Raw genomic sequence first — 24,411 nt, 5'->3', positions numbered from 1 at the left:
TCAGTCTATGGTACATATCAAGCAATTCAACCTTTCCTTCTAACGTCATGACTATTCTCTGCTTCTTGGGAGCACTTCCGGCATCGCTAGAATCGCTCATACAGAGTCCCATGAGTCCCATGGCGTTAGTCAAGGTTTACGATACTGTGCGAAACATGAAGAAAAATAAACGAGAACCAAGATCCGTTTTTACCGTGATATGCAATTTACTGCAGACTGCTTACAGAGCGGTGGTTAGCGTCACGTGGCCTTTTAAGCAGATCCTGGCAATCCTTGAGCTTACCAAAATAGCAACAGGAGGTGGCTACAAAGTTACTACAGTAATATGGTATTTACTATACAGGTAATGTTATAATTTAATGCTCAGCTTTTCATTTAACATTGGTCAACTATGAACGGCACCACGAATGGTCTCCAAGCGTATGCACTGATCTTAATAAATTGTAACTTTTTATAATAGATCTGTGTATATTTTATGGTACTAAATGTTAGAAGAGGCTAATAGCGACCTATGTTTTATGCATTCATGACACAACTTTTTCTCAAATTTTTTCTGTATTTCTAGGCTACATGTTTCCTCTGTAGGTTTTTTTTCAAACTGTTGCAAATCTCCAAAATAATTTCCAATATATTTACTGGAAAAAAAAATCCATGTAAAGTGAACCTGTGCAGTTCAAACCCATGTTGTGCACAGATGCTGTAAGACAGAGCATCTTTTGTTATATCCAACAAAATTTCGTGAGGAATAATCCCTATTGCACAAGGCAGAGCCATAGATGGATGAGGCATCTCATCCAAAGTGGAATATGTGTATATGTATGTACATTCTTAGAGACTGTGTTTTTTGTTTACTTTACACTGAGCATCATAGTACATTTAATCTTTCGGGAACTTATTTATTCACTCAATTTTATGTAGAAATTTTGCATACTCATTTAGCTTACTCCTTTCGATAGCTATATTGTCATTGGGAATATACCTGACTTATCCATACCCCTGGTTTGTGGGCATTTGGATTGTTCCCATGTTTTTGCTTTAACAAACAAAGCTGATAGGAACTACTGTATGTGTACATATTTTGCAAGTTTCTTCACCCAGGCATGGGAGTGCTGGTAAAGTATGTAAATGTTTAACTGTTGAGATAATGCCAAACGGCTTCATGAAATGGCTATACTAACATTCCCACCACAAAGTGTTAAGTGATGCTGCTGATCGAGATCCTCTCCGATACTTAGTGCCAAAATACCTTTGATTTTTCCATTTGAATGGGTATAAAATGATGCTCGGACTGTAGCCTTTCTATGTAGTTCACAATATTTTCTTATATTTTCAAGCCTTCCCGCATCCTTAGTTATATCCTTTCCCCCCCCAACTTTGGTTTATAGGTGACTTTTTTCCTTCTGGCACAGAGTTAATACACATTTGTCAGTGTTACATTTCTTTGAGCTCACTTGACATTCAGTACTCAATATTCGTTTCTATTCCATTAACTTTTGTTCATAATTTTATTATTCCATTTGCCTAGCACCTTTTTTAAAATAAGGACCTTATAGCAGCCCTCTCAACAATCGCCAAATTATGGAAAGAGCCTAAAGGTCCATCAACTGATGAATGGATAAAGAAATTGTGGTTTATATACACAATGGAGTACTACGTGGCAATGAGAAAGAATGAAATATGGCCTTTTGTAGCAACGTGGATGGAACTGGAGAGGGTGATGCTAAGTGAAATAAGTCATACAGAGAAAGACAGATACCCTATGTTTTCACTCTTATGTGGATCCTGAGAAACTTAACAGAAACCCATGGGTGAGAGGAAGGAAAAAAAAAAAAAAAAAAGGTTAGAGAGGGAGGGAGCCAAAACATAAGAGACTCTTAAAAACTGAGAACAAACTGAGGGTTGATGGGGGGTGGGAGGGAGGGGAGGGTGGGGGATGGGTATTGAGGAGGGCACCTTTTGGGATGAGCACTGGGTGTCGTATGGAAACCAACTGGACAATAAATTTCATATATTGAAAAATAAATAAAATAAAATAAAATAAAATAAAATAAAATAAAATAAAATAAAATAAAATAAAATAAGGACCTGCAGGGGCGCATGGGTGACTCAGTCGGTTAAGCATCCAACTTGGGCGCAGGTCATGATCTAACCACTTAGGAGTTCAAGCCCTGCATGGGCTGAACAGCTCAGAGCCTGGAGCCTGCTTCGGATTCTGTGTGTGTGTCTCTCTCCGCTTTATCTCTCCTTCAAAAATAAATAAACATTAAAAAAATAATAATAAGGATCTGCAGCTATACTTTTTCCTCAAAGTACTATGTAGCTAAAAGTTTTCATCTGTAGTGTTTCCATGAACCTTCAGTTCCAAATGTTTCCTAATTCCTACTTAAAATTTTCTGTGATCTGAGTTGTTTGGAATTATATTAGATTTTTCTAGTTACCCTATAGTTATGGACTTATAGCTTAGTTGCATTGTTATCAAATAACACTCTTTGAAGCATTTCAACCCTTTAATACTTGTTTAAAGTATCAAGCGCTTGCAAAGAAAGTTTATTGTGAAGTTGTTAGGGGCAATGTGCTACATAGGATCTAAGAGAAGTTAGAAGAAAATTCATGGCTCTGAATACAAATAAGTGAAGTTGAAAAATAAACATAACTGAAAATGTAAGCAAGAAAATACATGCAAAGACACCAAAAGAGAAAAAATAATAAAGGGTAGGGCCCTTTATTATAAAACAACAAACAATAAAATTGCATAGAAAAAAAAAAGATTAATAGCACCAGAAGCTCCTTCTTTAAGAAGACAATTATAGACAACCTCAGGAAAGTCTGTTCAACAATAATAAAATTCAACTAAACAGAACATACTTAACTCCAGGGACAAACTATAGCTATCGTAAAGATTTAAAAAGTCAAGTTCTACTGTAAGAAAAACTATACACAAATATACTCAAATTGAAAACCTACAATATAGATTAGCCAAAATATATTCATGGCGAAGTTAGTACTATATGAAACAGAAACCTGCAGATGCCAATAATGTAAAAGAAATTGAAACGGTAATCTAAAATAAAGTATCTCTTGAAGAAACTTTTCCCAAATGGTTTTACAGAATTCTGTTGCACTAAAATAAGTCTCTGACTGATCCAAAATCAGAAAAACTGTGAAAGATGCCCATTTTTCAGGGTTGTACAACCTTAAAAAAGGAAACTGATAAAGACAATATAGAAAAATATGGGCCGGGGCACCTGGGTGGCTCAATCAGTTGGGCAACCGACTTCGGCTCAGGTCATGATCTCGCACTCGGTGAGTTCGAGCCCCAGGTGCGGCTCTGTGCTGACAGCTCAGAGCCTGGAGCCTACTTTGGATTCTGTGTCTCCCCCCTCTCGCTACCCCCCCCCCCCCGGTTCACACTCTGTGTCTGTCTCTCAATAATAAATAAACATTAAAAAAAATTAAAAAAAAAAAAAAAAAAAGAGTACGGGCGAATTTTACTAACAAAGATAGAAGCAAACTCACTAAATAAAATATCAGCTAACAGAATCCAACTGGGAGTTTGAAAAATAACTCCAATAATACTTTTTTATTAAGTATTTTTTATTAAGAGTTTATTCTATAAGTATAAAGACAATATAATATCGGAAAACCTATAGATGGACTTTGCCAGAGCAATGGAATCACGAAGAAAACACATGATTATCTCTGAAGGCATAGGAAAGACAGTTCAACATGTAATTATCATTTTTCCCTTAAAAAAAAAAAAATAGGGACAGAACAGAATTTCTTTAACTCTTGGAAGGCTATATATTAATGCCCTAGAGCAAACATCATTATTAATGGAAAAACTTTTGATGTATTTCTTTTAAGGTCATTAACAAGATAAAAATGCCACTACCACAGGTACAGTTCAACATAGTACAGAATATTCTGACAATGTAATAAGAAAAAGAAATAAAGGCAAGGGGGCGCCTGGGTGGCTCAGTCGGTTGAGCATCCGACTTCAGCTCAGGTCATGATCTCACGGCTCGTGAGTTCGAACCCCAGGTCAGGCTCTGTGCTGACAGCTCAGAGCCTGGAGTCTCCTTCGGATTCTGTGTCCCTCTCTTGCTGTGCCCCTCCCTCACTCATGTTCTGTCTCTCTTTTCTCTCAAGAATAAATAAAACATTAAAAAAAAAATTTTTTTAAGAAACAAAGGCAAAAGCAATTAAAAGGGAAGGTAATGTTATTATTTGAAGCTGACTGTATAGTCCACACAGAAAACCCAGGATGATCACCATCCCATCGAAAGACCTTATAAGAAATCAAGACATAGTATAAAACTGCAGTAAAAACAAACGAAAACAGCAACACAGAATCAAAGACCAATGTAAGAGAATAAAAGGCCCAGAAATAAATCCATCTGCATAGGAAACTTGGTGTTCAGAAGTGTTATCACAAGTCAGTGAGATACGATGGATTACTGAACACATAATGACAGGGAAGTAGTGGGGTCTATGGAAAAGTAAGGTCGAATCCTTACCTCACTTAATCTTCAGAGGCGGACTCCAAATTTATTAGAAACCAAAACATCAAGAGCAAAACTGAGGTATAAAGTTAATGAAAGGAAACGTAGGAGAGTTTATCTTCGTGGTGTTGAAGTAGACAACTATTTATTATACAATAGTCTCCAAGAACAAACCTTGAAGAAGAAAAGTGACAGACATTACGGTAACAAAATCAAAGGTCTCTGCTTAAAGAAAGTCAACACATGGATAGCAAATGGGCAAGAAATAAGTGAAATGAAAATCATGGAGAAAAAGACAGTAAGTTTCATAGAAAAATGTACACCGGATACGACTAGACGACTTACAAAAGGAGAAAATACCGCAACGCACACGAAGACATGCTCAAGCACATATTCGGAGAAATGCGAATTTAATAAGGAAATACTATTATGCACATGAAATGGCAAAAATTATAAAGTCGTATAAACCCAAGGACTGACAAAGATCTCAGAAGATGGTAAGACTGTATTTCTGGTCATAACTAAAACTGTTGCGGCCATTATAAGAAAATGTTACCAGTACTTAAAAAAATTGAATATAGGAATAGCCAGTGACCTGGAAATCCACTCCTGAATACACACTTTAGAGAAAACTCTAAAGAAAGTCACCAAAGTCCAAATACCATTTATACCAAGTTAAAACACACACATGCAGCACATACACATTAAGAATTGAAAACGTAGAATGGAAAAACATATATTCAACATAACAGGGATTAAGGAATTCAATATGGTAGCTTAGAGATAGGGACCGCATTAACACAAAACAAAAAAGCATTTTGCATTAATCAATAATAATGTGCCACGAATGGACTGAGGGGTAAAATTAATTCAATTCAGTAAATGTGGAAAGTGAAGAGAAAAATACTTTAATAAAAACCTGAGAAAAATCAAACCTCATAAGCCTTTGAATGCAGACACTTATGAATTTAATAAAATTCTATTATTCTTGGCCTTGAGCTAGCAATTTTGGTAGCAGTTCACTGCTGCTAAAAGTAAACAAAATAACAATAAAAAATTTAATTTAAAAAACCTAAGTGGCAGGCCATTCAAATAAAGAGTTCTGTGTTTTCCCATGTTTGTGAATTTGAAGAACAAATATTGTTACAATGTCTATACTACCTAAAGCGATCTACATATTTAATGCAATCCCTATCAAAATACCAACAGCATTTTTCACAGAGCTAGAAAAAACAATCCTAAAATTTGTATGGAACCACAAAAGACCCCAAGTAACCAAAGCCACCTTGAAAAAGAAAAGCAAAGCTGGAGATATTACAATTCCAGACTTCAAGTTATATTACAAAGCTGTAGTGATCAACACAGGACGGTAGTGACACAAAGATCAAACACAAAGATCAATGGAACAGAACAGAAAACAGACACAAAGATCAATGGAACAGAATAGAAAACCCAGAAATAAACCCACAGCTATATGATCAATTAATCTTTGACAGAGCAGGAAAGAATATTCAATGAGAAAAGGACAGTCGCTTTAACAAATGTATTGGAGAAACTGGATAGCCACATGCAAAAGAATGAAACAACACCACTTTCTTACACCACACACAAAAATAAATTAAAAATGGACTGAAGACCTAAATGTGAGACATGAAACCATCAAAATACAAGAGGAGAACACAGGCAGTAACCTCTCTGACACTGGCTATAGCAGTTTCTTACTAGATATGTCTCCCGAGGCAAAGAAAGCAAAAGCAAAAATAAACCATTGGGACTTCATCAAAATAAAAAGTTTCCGCGCAGGGAAGGAAATAATCAACTAAACTAAAAGGCAACCTAGGGAATGAGAGAAGATATTTGCAAAAGACGTATCTGATGAAGGATTAGTATCCAAAATATATAAACAACTTATAAAACTCAACACCCAAAAAACAAATAATCCAACTAAAAAATGAGAAGACATGAGCAGATGTTTCTCCAAGGACCTACAGATGGCCAACACATAACATGCTCAGTATCACCCATCATCAGGGAAATGCAAATCGCAACTACAATGAGATACCACCTCACATTTGTCAGAAGGCTAAAATCAACAACACAAGAGACAACAGGTGTTGCCAAGGATGTGGAGAAAAAGCAATACTCATCCGCTGTTGGGGGAATGCAAACTGGGTGCAGGCACTGTGGAAAACAGTATGGAGGCTCCTCAAAATTTTTAAATAGAACTACCTTTAAAATAGATCCAGCAATCACGCTGCTTAGTATTCACCCAAAGGGTAAAAAAACACAAATTCAAAGAGATACATGTGGCTCTATGGGGTTTGTTTGCTTGGTTTTGGGTTTTTTTTGTTTGTTTTGTGAGAGAGCATAAGTGGGTTAGGGGCCGAGAGAGAGCGAGACACAGAAATCGAAGCAGGCTCCAGGCTCTGAGCTGCCCGCACAAAGCCCAACACGGGGCTTAAAATCAAGAACCGGGAGATCATGACCGGAGACAAAGTTGGATGCTTCACAGACTGAGCCACCCAGGCCTATGTGCCCCTATGTTTATAGTAGTATTTACAATAGCCAAATTATGGAAGCAGCCCAACTGTCCATCAAATGATGAATGGATAAGAAAGAGGTAGTATACATATACAGCGGAATAATATTTAGCCACAAAAAAGAATGAAAGCTTGCCATCTGCACCAACACGGATGGTGCTAGAGAGTATAGTGCTAAGTGAATAAGTCAGTCAGAGGAAGATAAGCACCATACGGAATTTAAGAAACAAATCAGCCAAGCCAAACAAAACAAAACAAAAACAACCGAGAAAGAGGGAGTCAAAACAAGAAACAGCCTCTTAATTATAGAGAACAGATTGGTGGTTACCAGAAAGGAGGTGGGCAGGGGAATGGGTTAAAATAGGTGATGGGGATTAAGGAGTATACCTGTGATGAGCAATGGATGATGTATGGAATTGGTGAATCCCTATATTGTATACCTAAAATCAATATAACACTGTATATTAACTAAAATTAAAATCACACTTAAAAAACATAAAAAAAAAAAGTTGTGTTCCTATTTTCCTATTTGGGTGTATGTTGTATTAAAAACAATGATACTTTATAGCAAGTGGAAGCCTATGTAGTAAGTTTGTTTCACACCATAATCCCTAACTGACCCACTGGTTTATGAAACCTTGTGTGCATCACAAGTAACCCCAGAACTCTTGCTTTCTGGAATTGTCCTCTTCCGTAAGATCTAATGAAAAGAAGTCAAACCTCTCCTTTTACTACAGGAAATTCAAGTCCCTCCTGAATGTCTGAGGATTCCTGCGAGGGGCCTGGATGTCTGGGTTGTCACTTGTCACCGATGACTGCTGTTCTACGGCTGCTGAGAGCCACTGGTTCAGTTTATCACTGCAACTTACAAGCTCTGCTTCCCTCAAGTTTGCCTGGCTACCTGCTGATGCTGGATAGGAGACACAGGACAAGCGTCACTGAACTTATGAATTGTAACCCACGAAAACAAGACCCAAAATTGAAGTCATTACACTTTACCAGCCTGGAATACTTAGTCAGCTCTGAGTTCTTCTTCCTTCCAACTTCCACTCTTTACCAGCCCGAAGGAGACAACCAGGAAAAAAAGAAAAAATTGCCTGACATCACATTACTCTCTGGATTCTCTCCCCTTCGCCAGAAGGAAGGGTTTTACATCTCCTGTCCTCTAATGCGGGATCACTTAGTTACTGGCTCCAGTGACCTTTGAAGTATGGAAAAGGAAATATGGTGAAAATCAAACCGAAATTTCATTCAATCTACCAGATACAACTGCAAATTATACATGGGAAATACAGAAGAGGTATTTACTATATGATATTAGGAAGACATTGTCAATTTTGGGGGGGGGGGGAATAAAAATCCTATCACGGTTAGTGTTTCTATTTTCTTAGACTCTTTATCTTAGAGAGATACATACTGAAATATTTACAGGAAAAATAATGATATGCTGCTTGGGGTTAGCTGCAAAATAATGGGGGAGATTACTTGGGGGTATAAATGACACTAGGGTAGACCTAACTGTTCAAGCTGGCTGAAGGTCTTTGGGGGCTCATTATTCTAGTCTCAACTTTTGCAGATGTCTTAAACACTCTATTAAACATTTTTTAAAATAAATTTCTGCTGAGACATACTTTCCCCCAAGAGAATCAATTATTATTATTAAACAGATTACTTGGTATCTCCATCTCACTTTTTGTATTCTGATTGTTTATTCACATTGAAAAAAAAAAATACAAGAGTATTTGGTTATAATCATAACCCAAGAGGTATTTTGACGGCCTCACTAAAGCAAAAAGTCTGTTCAAAGATGCTTTGGTGTCACCTCTGACACAATCTGCTTTAAATATTTATGGTGGGAGAACTACATTTTTAAACCGGCCTGAGCAGCCTGCTATATACATGGATTCACAAAGAAAAAAGACAGCTATCATAGAAAGAAACTAACATACAAAACACAAAAATACATACAAAACAAAGAAAGACGGGGGCGCCTGGGTGGCTCAGCCCATTAAGTGTCCGACTTCGGCTCAGGTCACGATCTCACGGTCTGTGAGTTTGAGCCCCGCGTCGGGCTCTGTGTTGACAGCTCAGAGCCTGGAGCCTGCTTCAGATTCTGTGTCACCCTCTCTCTCTGCTCCTCTCCCGCTTGCACTCTCTGTCTCTGTCTCTCTCTCAAAAATAAATAAATTTTAAACACAAAATTAAAACAAAAAAAGACTGTCAAAAGATAACGAAAAAAGGAGCCCAGTAAAATCAAGCCAGTGATCGGGAAGTACACACGAATCCAGTCCTTTCCTAAAACCTAAAAAGATAATAAATGCAGAAAACACTTGTCACATTACAGTTTTCTTCTCTCTAAATTTACTTAGGGGGACTTCCAATTACAAACCCATTTTCCCAATGCCCTGATGCTGGAAAAAGGGATGCCTCAGCACACATTAACAGGGTTATCTTGCTTATTAGAAAAAGAGATCCCAATGTAAACTGACCAGCGTTCAGAATTACACATTAGTCCCTTGGGTGTGTGACCACAACACTTTCCTTCTTAAGGGACTAGTGGTGCACTGATGAAATCAGATTTCTGGGCCTATAACCCTCAGGAGCCCAGATCTGTGTACCAACTGAGTCACTACTCAAGAGTCTCTGAGTTGACCAGTTGACCATCATCCCCAGTGACACCCATCTCACTCATGACCACCTTCTTTCACCCTGCAATAAGGGATTTGGTATGCAGTAATGATTTGCCAGAATCGAGGCTATGAAGACCTTATGCTCATTCATTCATTCATTCATTAAGCAAATACTTACAAAAAGAACCTGGAGTATTCCCCTCTCTTTCACCTCACTGAGTTCCATCCAAGCTGACTTTCTGACAGTTTCAGAATACACTACACCCCTTACTACCCTCAAGGCGATAGTCTCTGTGCCTCCCACAGCCTCCCCCTCAACTTTCTGGACCAGACTAAAATGTTGTGCAATCAAGACAATCTTGCACTAGCCGCCTTATTTAAAGGAGCCCAGGGGCACCTGGGTGGCTGACTCGGTTAAGCATCTGACTTCCGCTCAGGTCATGATCTCACAGCTCATGAGTTCGAGCCCTGCGTCAGACTCTGTGCTGAGACTTCTGAGCCTGGAGCCTGCTTCAGATTTTGTCTCTCTCTCTCTCTCTCTCTGCCCCTCCCCTCCATGCTCTGTCTCTCTCAAAAATAAAAATAAACATTAAAAAAAAAAAAAATAGGGGCGCCTGGGTGGCTCAGTCGGTTGGGCGGCCGACTTCGGCTCAGGTCACGATCTCGCGGTCCATGAGTTCGAGCCCCGCGTCGGGCTCTGTGCTGACCGCTCAGAGCCTGGAGCCTGTTTCAGAGTCTGTGTCTCCCTCTCTCTCTGACCCTCCCCTGTTCATGCTCTGTCTCTCTCTGTCTCAAAAATAAATAAACGTTAAAAAAATAATAATAAAGTAAAATAAAAGAGCCCTTCCTCCCCCTTAATCCCCACTATGCTTTGTCCTCACCACAATACCTTTTTATTTAACAGCACAATTATTTATTTATCTAATGTCTGTCTTGCTCACTAGAACATAAACTCCATGAAGGGAGGGAAATGTAAGTTTTGGCTAGATCCCCAGTTTTTAAATTTTTTTTTTCAACGTTTATTTATTTTTGGGACAGACAGAGACAGAGCATGAACGGGGGAGGGGCAGAGAGAGAGGGAGACACAGACTCCGAAACAGGCTCCAGGCTCTGAGCCATCAGCCCAGAGCCCGACGCGGGGCTCGGACTCACGGACCGCGAGATCGTGACCTGGCTGAAGTCGGACGCTTAACCGACTGCGCCACCCAGGCGCCCCATAGATCCCCAATTTTTAAAAGATGCTCAGTACTGAGGCGGCTGGGGTAAGATGGTGGAGTGAGGGGACCAGACTCCTCTTATCCCACAGACACAACTACATCCACAGCAACTAACTCTGAAAGTGACTTGAGGACTAGCAGAACAGATCTTCCACAGCTGGTCGTAGAGAGGCCACATAGAAGAGGGTAGAAGGGCTGAAGACACAGTTAGGAACCAAATCCCTGGTGCACTCAGAGGGGACAGACTATACACAGGGCACCTCCAGCCCTGGGGACCCACACTGAGAAGTGAAGTCTCCCTTACATCCGGCTGTGAAAACCAGCAGGGCTTACCTCCAGGAGACCCAGCAGGTGGGAGGAAACTGAGTCCCCACGCTTAAAGGGCCAGCATACTAAATAGCTTAGCCCTGGACACAGCAGATACAGCACTTTGAAAAGCGTCTGGGGTATACGTGAAGATTTATTAACCTAGCTTAGAACGTGTGCCAGAGGGACAGAGATCTGCAGGGGCTCTCTCTGGGAACAAAAGTGCCAGTGGGTGCCATTTTTCTTGCCTTCACCCAGCCTGTTCCCCTGCAGACCTGCCCCTCCCAACCCACCCACCCCAGCAGGTGCCCCTCCAAAGCAGCTCCTGCCCCACCACACTTCAGGCAGCCCTGGCCAGGATGAGCACCACTCCAAAGAGACTCCTGGGGTGGTGGTGGGGAGGGGTAAATCAACCTGCCAGCATGCCCACAGTTCCTGTGGGTGAGCCCTTCCGTTGGCTGTGCAGGGGGTGAGGCCTGCCATTTGTGGGCCTGAACTGTGGCAGAGGTTAACTACAGGCGGCTAGGCCCAGCAACCAATAAGCCCACAGCAGCTACAGCTGGGCCTTCCCACAGCCTGCAGAGCAAACTCCCGCACAGTGTGGCCCACAGCTGGTGAAGTGTGTCATTGCAGTCAACTGGGCTAAAAGCCAGCCCACTGACAAACATGCCCACACAATAGTGTCTCAGCCAAAACAGAACTTGCAACCCACTGAGGACACTGTGGAGCGCCCAGTCTTGGTGGCCACCAGGGGGCACTGTGCTACAGAGCAACGCAGGACCTCTGCACAAGGCCCCCACTTTCAAAGGCAGGGAACAGAGCTGACCCACCTAATACACAGAAACAGAGTTAGACAAAATGAGGAGACAGAGGAGTATGTCCCAAATGAAACAAACAGGACAAAATCACAGAGATAAGCACTATGCCAGATAAACAGCTCAAAGTAATGGTCATAAAAATAAGAGATTTGAGAAAGGAGTGAGCTCAGTAAGAAGTTCAACAAAGAGAAAATATAAAAAAATAACCAGTCAGACCCCAAAGAATACAGTAGCTAAAAAGAAAAATGCCCTAGAGGGAATCAAAAGCTGATTAGAGGATGCAGAAAAACAGATCAGAATCTGGAGGACAAAGTAAAGAAGCAGCAGCCAAGCTGAACAACAGCAACAAAAAAGGATTTAAAGCATCACTATCAGGGCACCTGGGTGACTCAGTCGGTTGAGCATCCAACTTCAGCTCAGGTCATGATCTCATGGTCCATGAGTTCGAGCCCCGTGTAGGGCTCTGTGCTGACAGTTTAGAGCCTGAGGCCTGCTTCAGATTCTGTGTCTCCCTCCCTCTCTCTGCCCCTCCCACACTCATACTCTGTCTCTGTCAAAAATAAACACTAAAAAAAATTTTTTTATAGCAGCACTATCAACAATAGCAAAAGTACAGAAAGGGCCCACATGTCCATCAACAGATGAATGGATAAAGATGTGGTTTATATATACAATGCAGTATTACTTGGCAATCAAAAAGAATGAAATCTTGCCATTTGCAAGGACATGGAGGGAACTGGAGAGTATTATGCTAAGCGAAATTAGTCAGAGAAAGACAGATATCGCATGTTCTCATTCATATGTGGAATTTGAGAAATTTAACAGAAGACCATGGCAGAAGGGAAGGGGAAAAAAGTTACAAACTGAGAGGGAGGCAAATCATAAAAGACTCTCAAATACAGAGAACAAACTAAGGGTTGCTGGAGGGGAGGTGGGTGGGCTAAATGGGTGATGGGCATTAAGGAGGGCACTTGTTGGGAGGAGCACTGGGTGTCATATGTAAGAGATGAATCACTGGGCTCTACTCCTGAAACCAATACTACACTGTAGGTTAGCCAACTTGAATTTAAATAGTTTTTTAAATAATCAAAAAATAAAATAAATAAAAAAATTTTTAAAAAGAATGATTTATAAAACTGAGAACATGTTAAAGAACCTCTGTGAAACCACCAAGCATACTAATATTCACATGATAGGGATCCCAGAAAGAGGAGAGAGAAGGGGGCAGACAACTTATTTGAAGAGATAATAGCTTAAAACTTTCCTATTCTGCGGAAAGAAACAGACATCCAAACCCAGGAAGCACAGAGATCCCCAACAAGATGAAGCTGAGGAGGTCTGCAGTAAGATACATAATAAATAAAATGGTAAAAATTAAAAAACAGAGAATCTTAAGAGCAGCAAAAGGGGCAAAACAGCTACATACAAGGGAATTCCCCTAAGTTTATCAGCTAATCTTACAGCAAAAACTTTGCAGGCCAAGTGGGAGTGGCATGAAATATTTGAAGTGCTGAGAGAAATAAAAAACCTACAACCAAGAATACTCAATATGGCAAGATTATCATGCAGAAATGAGAGAGAAATCAAGAGTTTCCCAGACAAAACCTAAAGGAGTTCATCACCACTAACCCAGCTTTACAAGTAAAGTCAAAGGGAATTTTTTAAATGAGAAAAAAAGGGGGGGGGGGGGCATGGGAGGACATAAGTATAAGAAATTATGAAGAAAAAAATTTCACGGGTAATGGCAAACATGTAGTAAAGAGAGTTTCTTAACCACTAACAAAACAAAGCCAGTGTGGAGGTTAAAAAACAAAAGTAGGAAAAGCAATTATATATACAAAAATCAATCAAAATAAATACACAAAATAAAGATATATAAAATATAACATCATACACAAAAAACTTGGAGGGGGAGTATAAATTCAGTGTTTTTACAATGTGTTTGAACTTAAGCAACCATGAAACTAATATGGGACGTCATATATGAATCCAGTGGTAACCACAAAACAAAAACCTATAAATAGATATGCAAAAATACATTCAAACAAATCCAAGCACAACACTAAAGACAGGCATCAAACGACAAAGGAAGAGAATAAAAGAAGAAAGGAACAGAGAAGAACTACAAAAACAACCAAAAAACAATTAACAAAATGAGAAGAAGTTCATAACTATCAATAATTACTTTAAATGTAAATGGACTTAATGCTACAATCAAAAGACACAGAATAACTGAATGGATTTTTAATTTTTTTTTAACGTTTATTTATTTTTGGGACAGAGAGAGACAGAGCATGAACGGGGGAGGGGCAGAGAGAGAGGGAGACACAGAATCAGAAACAGGCTCCAGGCTCCGAGCCATCAGCCCAGAGCCTGACGCGGGGCTCGAACTCACGGACCGCGAGATCGTGACCTGGCTGAAGTCGGACGCTTAACCGACTGCGCCACCCAGGCGCCCCATGGATTTTTAAAATAACCCATTCATATGCTGCACAAAAAAGACTAATTGAAGTCCTACAGACACATAGACTCTGAAAGTGAATGGATGGGAAAAGATATCCCATGCAAATAGAAGGGGGCGGGGGAGGGAGGGGGGGGAACCAGGTAGCAATACTTACATCAGACAAAATAGACTGTAACAAGATACAAAGAAAGAAGGGCAGAACATAGTGATAAAAGGGTCAATCAAACAAGAGAAATTAACAATTATAAATATCTATGCACCCAACACAGAAGCACCTAAATATATAAAGCAAAAATTAACAGACATAAAGGGAGAAACTGACAGTAAAACAACTATAAGATGGAATTTTAACATCCCACTTGTATCAGTGTATAGATCATCCAGGCAGAAAATCAACAAGACAACAGTGGCTTTGAATAACTTATCAGACTAGATGGACTTAGAAGAGCTACATAGAGAACATTCCAATCAAAACAGAATACACACTCCTTTCAAGGCCACATGAAACATTCTCCAGGGCTTATCATATGGTAGACCACAAAACAAGTCTCAATAAATTTAAGATTGAAATCACATCAAGCATCTTTCCCAACCAAAATAATAGGAAATTAGAAATCAATTACAAAGAAAAAAACTAGAAAAAAACACAGACGTGGAGGTTAAACAACAAGATACTACACAACCAATGGGTATGAAGCAATTTAAAAAAAAAAATGAAAAAATACATGAAGACAAATAAAATAGAAACACAATGGTCCAAAATCTTTGGGACAGTGAGAGCAGTTCTAAGAGGCATATATATCGTGATACAAGCCTACCTCAAGCAACAAGAAAAAGCTCAAATAACAAGCTAACCTCACACCTAGGGACCAGAAAAAGGGGAAATAAAACCAATAGAAGGAAAGAAATAATATGGATTAGAGCAGAAACAAATGAAATAAAGACAATAAAATTAGAAAAAAATCAGTGAAGCCATGAGCTAGTTTTTTGAAAAGAGAAACAAATCGGATAAACCTGTAGCCAGTCCCATCGAGAAAAGGAGAGGATTCAAAATCAGAAAGGAAGAAAAAAAAAATGTGGATACAAATACAGAATCACAAAGAATTCTAAGAGAGTACTACAAAAAATTAAATATCAACAAATTGGACAAATCAATTTCTAGAAATATATACTCTTCCAGAACTGAATCAAGAAGGGATATAGAAAATCTGCACAGACTGACTGCTAGTAACAAGATGGAATTGGTGATCAATAACTCCCAACAAACCACAGTACAGGTCTATATGGTTTCACAGCTGAGTTCTAAAAACATTTAAAGAAGAGTTAATGCCTATTCTTCTCAAACTATTCCAAAAAATAGAAGAGGAATAAAAACTTCGCAATTCATCCTCGTGAGGCCAGCACTACTCTAATAACCAAAACCAGACAAAAAAAAAAAAAAAAAGAAAACTGTGGGCCAATATCCCTGATGAACATGGATACAAAAATCTTCAACAAGTTATCAGCAAACCACATTCAACAATGTATTAAAGGGGTCATTCACCACAACCAACCTGGATTTTTTCCAGGATGTAAGAGTGGTTTCAATTTTGCAAATCCATGTAATACATCATATTAACAAGAAGAAGGATAGAAACCACATGACCATTTCAACAGATGCAGAAAAAGCTTGTGACAAAATATAACATGTGTTCATGATTAAAAAAAAAAAAAACAACTCTCAACAAAGTGGGCTTAGAGAAAATATAACTCAACAAAGACCACATATGAAAAATCCACATCTAATATCATACTCAATGGTGAAAAACTAAAAGTTTTTCCTCTAAGATCAGGAACAAGACAAGGATGTCCGCTCTCCCCACTTTCAATCAACACTGCATTCAACCTAGCTGCAGCAATTAGACAAGAAAAAATAAAAGGCATCCAAACTGGTAATGAAGAAGTAAAATTGTCACTGAGGGCAGATGGCATGATTACACACAGAAAACCCTAAAGACCCCAACAACAACAACAACAACAACAACAACAACAAAACCCTATCAAAACAAATTCAGTAAAGTTGCCAAATACAAAATTAATATACAGAAATCTCTTGCATTTCTATATACTAGTAACGAACTAACAGAAAGAGAAATTAAGAAAACAATCCCATTTACAATTGCACGCACACACACACACACACACACACACACACACACACCCCCTAGGAGTAAATTTAACCAAGAAGGTCAAAGACTTGTACTCTGAAAATGCCAAGACATGGATGTAAGGAATTGAAGACAACAAATAAATGGGAAGATATACCATGCTCATGGATTGAAACAAATATCATTAAAATGTCCACACTACCCAAAGCAATCTACAGATTCAGTGAAATCCCTATCAAAATACCAATACCATTTTTCACAGAACTAGAATAATCCCAAAATTTGTATGAAACCACAAAAGATCTTGAACAGCCAGAGCCATCTTGAAAGAGAAGAAAGCTGGAGGAAGCGCAATCCCAGATTTAAAGATATACTGCAAAGTTACAATAATCAATATAGTTTAGTACTGCACAAAAACAAACAAACAAACAAACAAAAAACACCACCAACAACAGATGAACAGAACAGGACAGAACGTAGAAATAAACCCACAATCTTATGGTCATAAGCAGCAAAAAGATACAAGAGGGAAAAGACAGTCCTTTCAAAAACTGGTATTGGGAAAACTGGGGCAGTTTACACGCAAAAGAATGAAAGTCGAGCACTTTCTTCCATAATTCACAAAAGTAAAACTTAAAAGGAGTTAAAGACCTAAATGGGAGACCTGAAACCATAACACTAAAAGAAAACAAGGGCAATAATCTCTTGGACATTAGCCTTAGCACCATATTTATGGATCTGTCTCCTCAGCCAAGTGAAATAAAAGCAAAAATATTAGGACTACACCAAAATAAAAAGCTTTTGCACAGCAAAGGAAACCAACAAAATAAAAAGGCAAACTACTGAATGGGAGAAGATATTTGCAAATGATATATCCACTAATGGGTTAATATCCAAAATACATCAAGAATTTATACAACTCAACACCAAAAAAAGAAACAATCCAATTAAAACATGAACAGAGCACCTCAACATACATATTTCCAAAGAAGACATACAGATGGCCAAGAGACACACGAAAAGATGATCAACATCACTAATCATCAGGGAAATGCGAACCAAAATCATAGAGACATCACCTTACACCTGTCAGAATGGCTATCAAACAAAAGACAAGAAATAACAAGTGTTGGTGAGAATGTAGAGAAAAGGGAACAGTTGCGCAGGGTTGGTGAGAATGCAAATTGGTACAACCACCGTGGAAAACAGTTCAGAGGTTCCTCAAAAAATTAAAAGGAAAAATAATACAGGATGCAGTAATTCTACCGGATCCCAAAGAAAACATCCCCCCTTCAAAAAAAAAAGAAAACACTAATTTTAAAAGATATATGCACCCTTATGTTTACTGCAGCACTGTTTGCAATAGCCAAGATATGGAAGCAGCCCACGTGTCCACTGATAGATGTGTGGATAAAGAAGATGTGGTATATACATCCACAACGGAATTATTACTTAGCCATAAAAAAAGAGATCTTGCCATTTGCAACAACATGGATGGAACTAGAGTGTGTTAGGCTCAGTGAAACAGGTTAGAGAAAAACAAACACCATATGATTTCACTTACGTGTGGAATCTAAGACAAATACAGAGAACAAACAGACGGCTGTCAGAGGGGAGTTGGGTAGGAGAATGGGCAAAACAGATAAAGGGGATTAGGAGGTACAAACTTCCGGTTATATAGTAAATAAGGCAGGAGGATGAAAAGTACAGCATAGGGAATATAGTGGAAAGTACTGTAATGACATTATGTGGGGGCGGAGGGTGGCTGTACTTAGAGGGAGCACCAAGTAATGTGTTGTGAAGTCACTGTGTTGTATACCTGACTCTGTAGCCTAACGCTTTGTGTGCAAGTATACCTCATAAGGAAACAAACAGCACAATCGGAATCTTCAACACATGTATTGAAACACGTAAGGGGCGCCTGGGTGGCGCAGTCGGTTAAGCGTCTGACTTCAGCCAGGTCACGATCTCGCGGTCCGTGAGTTCGAGCCCCGCGTCAGGCTCTGGGCTGATGGCTCAGAGCCTGGAGCCTGTTTCTGATTCTGTGTCTCCCTCTCTCTCTGCCCCTCCCCCGTTCATGCTCTGTCTCTCTCTGTCCCAAAAATAAATAAACGTTGAAAAAAAAATTAAAAAAAAAAAAACACGTAAAAAATTTTTATTCATAAAATTGTCATTTTCTCACTATCAACTAAATAAGAGCTAATTTAATTCTCTAGAACTATGGAGGTATGCTATCACATTTAGGCAGTGGAAGCTGTGTATTTCCAGAGAAGAAAACCCCTCCCAAAGCATGGACCATTCTCCCACCTAATTTTAGAACTATTTTTATCAATGATCTGTAACACTGCATATCCAAGGGTCTTTCAGAAGCTCAGTATTTAAAAGTAGTTGTCACGCTTTTCTCAAAAACCAGTGTTAAACACAGGAAACACTTACCTATATTCTTCAAACTTTAGAAACTAGATTTGGGATTTACTTCGAGTGAAATTATTTTTTTAACTTTTGAGGCTTTGTCTGAAACTCAAATAACTTTAAAACTCGTACCTGTCCCCACCCGTCTGCAGAAAGTCAGTGTCTGAACATCAAAGACTTTGTAGCTAAAGGTCACACAAAAACAATTTCAGAATGTCAAAGCTGGAAAAAACAAAGTTTCCAATAACAAAGGAATTCACAGCATTCCGAGAATCACCTGGAAAGACTGTACAAGATCAAGAATAGAATAAAACACATGGACAAAGCCCTTGCTTTGATGTTCTGATCATTAACCCATCCCACAACTTCACCTCAATATAGACCACGGCAAGTCTTTTTGCCCATCTTTCAATCCCTTTCACTTAATAGCTGTCAAAAAAAAAAAAAAAGAATTATTTGGGTAGTATAGAATGTACCTTCTTTCTCTCTTCTCTCTTCCAGGAGTGCTTTGGACAGATGTCCCATGCATAAATACACCAGTGATTCCCAAACTCCAATCTGGGAACTGATACAGGCCAAGGATGAAAATGGTGTGTTTTTTAATCAATCTAAAGTACAATGAAAACAAGGACACAATTGGATTTTTCACAAAGCTAAATGTATTCCACTTAAAGTACCTGTCCCTTATCCTGAAAGTACGTACCTTTGTTAGGTTTTAAAATGACTTTTCTTTTATGAAATGATGGATAGAAGGTGGTATTTTTAACATCTTCATCTGGCAAAATAAAAGTTGGCGATCTCTAGAGAGAGTTAAGAATAACTTAACATTTTTACTGTTTATAAAACCAAAACCGTGTAAAACAAACACTGACCGTCTGAGGGGAAAAAAACAAGGTTTTCTAGCATGAGCAGGCCCTGGAACACGTAATGCCAACCAGACATTTCTGGAAGCTTCTATTTAACACATAGTTCTAACAGGCACTCCCTTTGCCCCTATTCCCTTCTAGGGATGGCTAGGAATTCCCTTCACCATGTCTCCCAACATTTGTCCTACTTTTCTTCCGAAATTGCTTTCTGCTAGTTGTTAAATGCGAACATAAAATGATGGGGCTACCCTATCGACCTATCTCACGAAGCACGCTAAGGACAGAATAAGGTAGAAGGTAGAATAAAGTGGTTTAGAACCCCTAGAATAGTACACAAGTGTGTAAGAAAAATAAATGAATGACCTGGGCAGACAAAGTACAACCAAGGGAGAATCAAAGTATTTACTGGATACAGTCCCTAATTTAACAGTGAATCCTATTGCCCAGGGCAGAGAGCTGGTGAGGCAGAATGAAAAGTGGAAAAGGTTTCCCTCAGAAGCAAAACAGGCCTGGACGCCAGGGCAGCCTCCGTGAATGCACAGGACGTCCAGCTGACTCAGGAAGCAGAAGCATCTCTCTGCCACCTCACGTGGCGGGAAGAGGGCCGGATGCTCCTAAAGAGTATTTGTCAAATTTCCTTTGTCCGTAAATTATAACAGCCATCCCTTATGGCACCTGGATGCACACCTGAGAGAACGCAGCTCCCTAAACTGTCCACTTCCTGCCATTCCAAACCAGAAAAGAAGTTCTTCTTCCCAAGGGGCAACTTCGTCCCCAAGCTCAGCTCCTCCTGGCCGGCTTTCATCCACACATTCGTCCTCAGACAGGATCATTCTGAAAATGGGTTGTGTCAAGTGTGTGTGTGTGTGTGTGTGTGTGTGTGTGTGTGTGGTAAAATATACCTAAAATTTACCATTTTTGCCGTAAGTGTAGAGAGTTCAGTGACATTAAGTACAGTTGACTCTTGAACAACACATGTCCGCTTATACTGAAATAAATATGTTGGACAATTTTTCGAGATTTGCGACAATTTGAAATAACTCACAAGTGAACTGCATAGCCTACAAACATGAAAAAAATTAAGAAAAAGTTATGTCCCAAATGCGTAAAATATACGTAGTTTTCATCCTTTACTACCACAAAATGTATACAAATCTATTATAAAAAGTTAAAATTGTCAACACCTACACACTTACAGGTTGTACACAGCACCATCCATAGTTGTATGAAGGTATTAAATCATAATCGCATAAAACTGTACTACTGTGGTAATTCCGCAGCTATCTTGGCTATCGTGGTGAGCTCCAGCATTGCGAGTATCCACGTAGAATGTTGTGTGGCACTCAACATCCCTGCATGAGTTCTGCAACAAAAAGTGACCTCTAGAGATTCTATTAGTAAAGTTGTGGGGCAGTAAAGAGTTATATGCAGATTTTGGCTGGGCAGGGGTTGGCGCCCCCAAGCGCCGTGTTGTTCGAGGGTCAACTGCACATTCATATTGTTATGCAGCCCAAATTGTGCAACTTATCGTGGGTCCCCAAAGATTCCACAGGCTGCCGGTGGCAGGATTTCATTTGCACAGGAACATGTTTTTGGTCCACACTCCCCAACCTTCCCATTTCCAAGGGCTTATTTCTAAATGACGGACTCTTGTTTTCTGTATCATAGAATACCAGTGGTATTACAACTCATGAGCAAAACTAAACGGATTAAATTATCCTGGAGGCCAAGTCAAGTCTCAGGTCAGATGCACTCAACGTGACAAGTCAGTTATGAAAGCAACTCTTCTGTCTGTCTGCATTCTGGCGGAATGGAGATTTATAAATCCCTTCTTTTTGGCAGCCTTTTAAACATATACCTATCAGCAACTTTATTAAGATCTCTGACACACAGTAATGATATATTGAAGGGGTACATCTTTGTATTTTTATATATATGTATACATTGTGAAAAACCACTGTCAAGCTAAATATCCATACACAGTAACCCTTCTGTGTGTGTCGAGTAGACTGAAGATCTGTCCTCCTAGAAAATTTCAAGTATTCCTCTACTCAGTACAAAATACTCAACTAGGGAGAAACTCTTCATTTACATTACCACCACGGCTGTGGAATAAATCAGGAGCCACATAAAATTAAAAGGCTTTGTTCACATAACCAAAACTCAATACTCACAACAGACATACAGCACATATCAAAGTATACAGCATTAGTTTTTGCCTCATCAAAAGACATACATTAACAGCTTTTGCTTCCATCAATCTGCTACAAATGGCTTATCCTAAAAATCAATTCTCCACTGTCCCTGCTGCTTATTAATTTTTCAAGATGTAAACACCCGAGTGTACCTAACTCTCATGCACTATCACAAGGCAATCAATATGTCAAAATTTATTGAACGACAAAATTGCACATGAACATTACAGCTAGCTATTCTTTACTTTTTTTTTCTTTTAGGCTTACGTATCTGAGAACACCACTTCTCCCAAAGGAAACTATCAATTTCCCCTACGAATTTGTTAACTGGTTTATTGATAAAGAGATCTACTGTTTTGTAAATGAGGAAGCACAGGTGTCTCAGGCTGCATTCTTATCTCCTATGGCTAAGCCACTGGAAAAAAAGGTGTCTTTCCTGCCCATACACTCACTCTAAGGGCAAGATTACCATGAGCACTCAAGGAATGCTGACTGGAGACTATCACCACTGTACTAATTCATTCACCTCAGGAGTTTAATGCAGGGGATATATACCTGAATAATCCTAAGAATATAGCTTGCAGGGTAATTATAGCACAGCCCGAAGAACCACCAAATGAAAAGCCCTCAGGAGCACTGGAGCAGCAAACTCTGCTCAACAAACATACTGATCATTCTTAAGGCTGTAGATATATTTAAACCAATTTGCATGGCAGTTCATTTCACAGAAATTACTTCATAGCTTCAGGAATCCCCTGTGAAATCAGTTACCAGCACTACAAATTTAAATTTCTTCTTCTTCTTTTTTTTTTTAAAGCCGACTAATAAATAATGAACAAATCACTGAACCATCATGCCTTCATACAGACCTGCAGCAGACCAGATTTGCTCCTCTCCCAGGCTGCCAATTATTTTGCTAAAACTTAACATGTGCTCGCTCCATTAGGAGGAGACACTGCGACATTATGGAGATAAAGAACAGAGGATTAAATCGGTGAGCAGGGTCACTTACGTGATGGAAGGTTTAAAATGAACACCAGGAGTTAAGATTCTTAAGAAAGCCAAACAGTAGGGCTCAAACCATTAACCTGCTTCCTATGAACGTTGCTCAAGCCCAGTGTTTACATACCCATCCTTGCACTAGAATCTGTAACGTTCCTGAGAGCTGAGTAAGGACAAAGACTCTCTTGCCAAATTTCAGCTGGAAGCCCGAAGACGAGGCAAGGTCACACTGGTAGTGAAACGATCTTCAGCAGCATATAGTCAGTCATAGGTCATTTGAGTGAATACCGATTTACAGTAATGCCCCCAACCACCATAGCTCATCAATCACAGCACCTTCACTCGGCATTAGCTATCACGCGTGCTCGCTGCACGCCAAGCACTGAGCCCAGAACGATAAGAGAAGTATTTCATTCTAACATTATTCTTTGAGTTGGGTACCATCATTCTCATTTTATAAATAAAAAAAAATTAAGGCTTAGAGAAATGAACCTGGCAGAGCCACTCAGTAAGTCTCAGAGCTCGGGTTTGAAGCCAGAGTTTGATTCAAGAACCCTGTCTTCAACTATCACACAATCCTGTCGTCCAAACCACTGAAGTCGGCACATAGGCTGAAACCCATGCTACTCCAGACCGCAGAAAGAACACTGGTCAGAAAAGTCAGCAGACTTATGTTTTCATCAGCTTACACTTAACTGCACTTATGAATTTGAGATTTAACTTATTCATTTGGAAAAAGTTACACTAAAGGCTTTCGCCACTCATAAGGTTGTTGCAAAGCTCAAACAACTTGGTAAATAAAGTTATGATAATTCTGTTCTACATTCTAGTGACTTCTTTACCTGCAACTTTCACACATTAGGATCACACTGCTACCTATGTTCACATAATGACCATAATGGACTTAGAAATGCAATTTGAGTCTGCCATGGAAAGTCGTTCAAGTACAGTGGTTCTCTAGGTCAGGCAGAAATCACCTGTAGGCCTTTCCCAATTCTGATTTCTTGCCTTAAGAGGAGTTTGTCAGAATGAGTTGTGTTCTACAGACAGATGATTCTGATATAGCCTCTGGCTAAGGATTCACCTTAGCATCGTGCTGTAAAATAGGCAAATCCAGAGTTAGCATATTCAGACTGAAATCCTTTCTCAAATACTTACTGACCATGAAACCTAGGGCAGCCGACGTTCCACAAAACTAGCAGTGATTGCCTTACACACAGTATCTGTTCAATAAACCTTAGTTATTACTTACAGAATCCCTGTGGGACGACTGACTTGAATTTCTCGGACGCCGTTACAAGTAGCTACTGCA

The sequence above is a fragment of the Prionailurus bengalensis genome, chromosome D1 (assembly GCF_016509475.1).
Source record: "Prionailurus bengalensis isolate Pbe53 chromosome D1, Fcat_Pben_1.1_paternal_pri, whole genome shotgun sequence".
NCBI classification, from domain to species: domain Eukaryota; kingdom Metazoa; phylum Chordata; class Mammalia; order Carnivora; family Felidae; genus Prionailurus; species Prionailurus bengalensis.
Note: the sequence above shows the minus strand (reverse complement) of the source record.